We start from the raw sequence: 6,000 nt of genomic DNA, 5'->3' as shown, positions 1-6,000 counted from the left end.
CACCTGCCCCTGTGTGGCCTCTCACTAAAGGTGAAAAGAAGAGAAAAGCTGGAGAAATGGGAGTGTTTGGAGTTGGTAAGCCCAAGCAGCAGCCTGCAGAGAGAAGAGGGGTCCTTATGGCCCCTGGTTACCCATCTGGAACAAGGGGTTCTATTTCCACATGGCTATTTCTATGCCTGTATGAGACATGGCTAATGCATGTTATTATGTAGCTATTATTAGGTTTCAACATTATCTTATTCTCTTCTTCCAGATACACAGAAGACTACTTTTCTCAGCTGCCCTTGCAAGTGAGCAGGGTCATGTGACTATTATGACTAACAATACGTGGGCAAAAGTGACAAATCATTTCTGGGCTGTGGCAGTGCAAAGCTGTTTGTGATTCTCAAGTCTCTCTGCTGCCTTGTTATTGCAGTAGTGGAAGGGATCTTGGGTGGAACTGGAAGAGATAAAACATGGGCTCAGAAGTAGTCTATCTTTCAAAAAAAATTCTTTTTATGTTTTTTTTTATTTTTGAGAGAGAGACAGAGCATGAGCTGGGAAGGGCCAGAGAGGCGGGGGAGACAGAGAATCTGAAGCAAGCTCCAGGCTCTGAGCGGTCAGCACAGAGCCTGACATGGGGCTCGAACCCATGGACTGCAAGATCATGACCTGAGCTGAAGTCAGATGCTTAACCAACTGAGCCACCCAGGCACCCCAGAGGTAGCCTATATTTTTGAGCCACCACTGTGGATTGGGATAAGGGGAGGGTAGCCCTGATGAGCCACCCAGACCCACAACAAGTTTTGTAGGAGCGAGAAATAAATCTTGATTATGCTAAACAACCAAGATTTTCAGAGCTGCTCAATATCATAGCATAACCCAGACTATCCTGCCAGATATAATTATGAAAACTGGGGCCTGCATATTTAAGAAAACACAAACTTGTGCTCGCTTTGGCAGCACATATACTAAAATTAGAATGATACAGAGAAGATTAGTGTGGCCCCTGCACAAGCGTGACACACAAATTTATAAAGTGTTCCATATTAAAAAAAAAAAAGCACAGACTTTTATTTCTGGGAATGGAAGGTATTGATTTATTTCTGGGGAATGGAGTCAGTTAGACCTGGGTTTGAATGCCTGCTCTACCGTTTCCATTTGTGACACTGGGCAGTTAACATGACCTCTCTAAGTTTAGTTTCCTCATCTACCAAATAAGGATAAAAATGCCTATTTGGGGGACATCTGGCTGGCTCAGTACAGCCTGTGACTATTGATCTCAGGGTCGTAAGTTTGAGCCCCTCATTGGGTGTAGGGATTACTTTTTTAAAATGTCTATTTTGTAAGGTTATTTTGTGGACTATAAAATATTGAAATAATGAAAACCTCTAACGGTAGCTGGCACATTATAAGAAATCAATAAAAGGTAACTTTATAAGATCTATTTCTGTTTTTTACACTTAACAAATATCAAAGGAGAAAAATAATTCTCTTTGTATATTTAAATCAAACACTGCCTAACAAGCCTTGTATTGCAAAAAATGTGAGAACTACTTAATTTGCATTTAGCAAAGGACAGTGTGGCTTTGGAAAATTTCACTTGAAGATTTAGAAGTCCAGAAATTTGGGGCGCCTGGGTGGCTCAGTCGGTTAAGCGTCCGACTTCAGCTCAGGTCAGGATCTCGTGGTCCGTGAGTTCGAGCCCCGCGTCCGGCTCTGGGCTGATGGCTCAGAGCCTGGAGCCTGCTTCCGATTCTGTGTCTCCCTCTCTCTCTCTGCCCCTACCCCGTTCATGCTCTGTCTCTCTCTGTCTCAAAAATAAATAAACGTTAAAAAAAAAAAAAGAAGTCCAGAAATTTGTCTTTACATTATTGGGATAAATATATTTACTTTGTGGTTCTTAGTTTTTAATATGCTAAGTTGCATCAAAGCAGTAATCTGCTTAAAAGACAGTCTTCCCATGTACTGTAAATTATCTCAATATGTGGACTGGGAAATGGTTTTCTAATGATATAAATCATGAATATGTCTCTCAATTTGTAATAGTCATTACACCTATAAATTGCTATTAAATTCATCACAAATATCTGGGAGGTGGAAGCTTTAATACTCGTCTCCCCCAGGTAGCCTCAGTAGTCTCACACATACATGCACATGAACAAACCTGACTATTTTTTAATAGCAAATAGGCCAATATTAAAATACACATGAGTATTATCACCTTTAAAGGAATCACTCTGGGAAGCTGGTTAGCTGTTGAAGAATATCAGGACTTCTCAACCTCTTTTTGTGACTCCAACATCATCTTGTGACTTCAGAAGCCGGCACATTCTTTCCTATATCCCTGATCACAACAAATATATCCTTTAAGAATAAATTTGATTTTTTTTTGGAAGGAGTCAAAAGTTACCTCGGACCTATTATGATTAATTAAATGATCAAGATAGTAATATCTTCTTTGCTAAAAGTTGAGATATGACTATACAATCCTATGACTCATAGTCTGACTTAGAATTAATAGCACAGGTTTGGAATGAAAGTATATTATTAACTTATATTAACTTATTCCAGAATTTGAAGGACAAGATTCATTAGGGCATATAATGTGTAAATGTACACAAATACCCACAAAGTAATACAAAAGTCACTAAGTAATTTTTATTTCATACTTTCTTGAACAGCAGAAGCTATATTACCTCTCCTGCTTCTGGCTGCCAGGCCACCAACCTTCAAGAACAAATAAGTGCCTTTACCTCTGAGATGGAGAGGAAAAAGAAGGCAGGACACAGGAAAAGTATTCAAAGCAGTAATGGCTGAAGATTTTCCATATTTGGCAAAAATCTAGAGATTCGAGAAGCTTGGTGTGGCAAAAATCCACACCGAGACACATCATGGTCAAACTCCAAAAAGAAGAAGAAGAAGAAGAAGAAGAAGAAGAAGAAGAAGAAGAAGAAAAATATCTTGAAAGTAGCCAAAGAGAAATACCATGTTACCTGTAGGGTGAAAAGCAATGTGAATGACAGCAGAGTTTTCATTGAAACCTATGGGCCAGAAAGAAGTTGCAAAACAGTTTTCAAGTGCTGAAAGAAAAAAACTATCAACCCAGAATTCCCTATCCAGTTAAAATAACCTTAAAAAATGAAGGGAAAAGGGATTGTGGTTTTTAAGATTTGGGGTACAGCAGCCAATCTGGGATCTATTCCTTGGGAAGGTAAGGGTAAACAGTAAGATCAGGAGAGGTACTTTGGGGAAGCAAGGAGTAAATGGGAGAGTAGAGACTGTTCCTTAAGGAATTGATCTAAGGGTTTAGAGAAGGCCTGGAGAACAAGAAAATCTTGGGGTATTCTGAAAAGTTCTTTGTAAACCCTACTTATGCAGTGATACTCTTCTCAGGCTGGATGCTCCAAGGACTCAGAAGTTATCTCCAAGGATCCACTTAAGGGCCAGTCTTTCCTTTGGAAGGTACAGAGTTTGTACATCCCAAGCCTGCTGAGCTAACCAAATGACAAAGAGCAACCAAATGCAATGTGTGGACTTTATCTGGATCTTGATTTGGGAAACAAAACAAAACACAACACTGTAAAACAAAGCAAAACAATGACCTTTTTCTTTTAACAGTTTATTAAGGTATAACTGACATACGATAAATTGCATATACTCAAATGTACTGATAGATAGTGATACATGCATACATCTGTGAAAACATCACCACCATTCCAATTTTAGTATATGTGCTGCTGAAGAGAGCATAACCATTGCCACGATCAAAATAATATCCATATTCTTGAGCCCCAAGAGCTTCTTCTTGTCCCTCTGGAATCCCTCCCTCTGGCTTATCCCTATCCTCCCTATCCCAGCCAGTCACTTATCTTCTATTACTAAGTTTGTATTTAGAATTTTATATAAATGGAACATAGTGTATGTATGTCTGGCATTATTCACTCAGCACAATTACTTTGGGATTCTTTTATTTTATTACTACATGGATAGTGTATTCCTTTTTATTGCTGGATAGTATCCCATTATATTGATAGATCTCAATTTATTTTTACCTCAATTTTTCCATCACCTGTATCTTGATAAGCATTTTGGATTGTTTCCAGTTTGGGAATGAAGGTATCATGGACATTCACATACATGTGCTTTCGCTTCTCTGGGTTAAAAACCTTAGAGTGGAATAGCTGTGTCATATGGTAGGTATATATTTAAGTTTTTAACTAAAACTGCATGCTGGGACCTAAATGTAAAACCTAACACTATAGAACTTTTGGAAGAAAATATAGGGAAAAATCTTTGTGATCTTGAGTTAGGCAAAAATTTCTTGGATATCACAATAAAACATGATTCATAGAAGAAAAAAACTGATAAATTTGCACTTCCTCAAAAGTAAGGACTACATGGGGGAGGGAGGTGGAAGGCAAAAAAATAAATAAAAGAACTAAATTTGGGGTGCCTGGGTGGCTCAGTCGGTTAAGCGTCCGACTTCAGCTCAGGTCACGATCTCATGGTCCGTGAGTTCGAGCCCCGTGTCGGGCTCTGGGCTGATGGCTCAGAGCCTGGAGTCTGCTTCTGATTCTGTGTCTCCCTCTCTCCCTGCCCCTCCCCATTCATGCTCTGTCTCCCTCTGTCTCAAAAATAAATAAAAACGTTAAAAAAAAAGAACTAAATTTTTTGTAAAACACTGTTAAGAGAATGAAAAGAGAAACCATAGATTGGGAGAAAAGCTTTGTAAATCATACATCTGAGAAAGGACTTACTTTGAGAATATATAAGGGATTCTCAAAACAAAATGATAAGAAAACAAGTAACTCAAGTTTTAAAATGAGCAGAAGAGGAACACCTGGCTGACTCAGTCAAGTTAAGCATGTAACTCTTGATCTCAGCTCGGGTCTTGATCTCAAAGTCTTGAGCTCAAGCCCCATATTGGGTTCCCTGCTGGGCATGGAGTCTACTTAAAATAAGTAAATTTAAGCAGACAAACAAACAAACAAACAAACAAACAAACAAATAAATAAATAAATAAATAAATAAATAAAATGGGCAGAAGATTTGAACGGACCAAAAATATAAATGCTAAATGAGCACAAGAACAAATGCTCAACATCATTAGTCATTAGGAAAATGTAAATTAAGACCCAGTGAATTATTACTACACACCTATTACAAGGTTTAAAATATAAAAGACTGATAATACCGATTACTAGCAAGGATGTAAAATACCTAGAACTCTCCTAAACTGGTGGGAATTTAAAATGGTACAACCACTTTGGAAAACAGTTTGTCAGTTTCTTTTATTGTGAAATTTCAACTTTGAAATATCTTCAAACTTGCATAAAAGTTACAAGAATCTTCCAAAGAACTTTCATATATCCTTTTACTAAATTCCCCAATAGTCCATATTCTGCATGTGACTTATCATCATCTCTCCCTCTATTTTCTGAATCGTTTGAGAGCTAACTGCATATTCCTATTACCCATTAAGGCTGCAGTGGAAATTTCCTAGTAACAAGGGCGTTTTTCTAAGTGACCAGAGTACAACTAATGTCAGGAAATGAACACTAACATACTCCTGCCATCTAATCTACACACACCATCCCCGCTCAAATTTTGCTGATTGCTTTGATTATGTCATTTATAGGTCCATCATCCAGTACAGATTCCAATTTTAGACAAATAGAGAATTTTGAACATAGATGGGTATTAAATGATGTTAAACAATTGTTACATTTTTAATCTGTAAGGATGACATTATGTTTGTAAAAAGTCTTTGCATATTAGAGATACATACCTAAGTATTTATTTAAAAAAATGATGTTTGAGATTTTCTTTGAGATTCAATCCTCAGGGAGGTGGAATGGAAGGTGACAAATGAAATAAGACTGGCAAGACATCTATCGTTGAAGCTGGGTGATGAGTACAGGAGGGTTTATTATAATATTTCTTCTACTTTGATATATGTTTCAAATTTTCCATAATTTGAGAGTTTTTAAATGAAACACCAATGGAGAAATTGAAGGA

General features: G+C 37.6%; 1 non-coding gene across 1 annotated transcript; it reads left to right on the top strand.

The window, feature by feature from the left end:
- Positions 1-926: 926 nt before the first annotated feature.
- On the top strand, positions 927-1,033 carry LOC124508982 (U6 spliceosomal RNA). The gene has a single exon (XR_006961349.1). It is a non-coding gene; the product is annotated as a U6 spliceosomal RNA (small nuclear RNA).
- Positions 1,034-6,000: the final 4,967 nt, after the last annotated feature.

The sequence above is a fragment of the Lynx rufus genome, unplaced genomic scaffold, assembly GCF_022079265.1.
Source record: "Lynx rufus isolate CCGP_SWC_20201006 ecotype Redwood Valley unplaced genomic scaffold, mLynRuf1.p SCAF_13, whole genome shotgun sequence".
NCBI classification, from domain to species: Eukaryota; Metazoa; Chordata; class Mammalia; order Carnivora; family Felidae; genus Lynx; species Lynx rufus.
The sequence above is the reverse complement of the archived record's forward strand: the minus strand, read 5'-3'. Positions and strand labels throughout refer to the sequence as shown.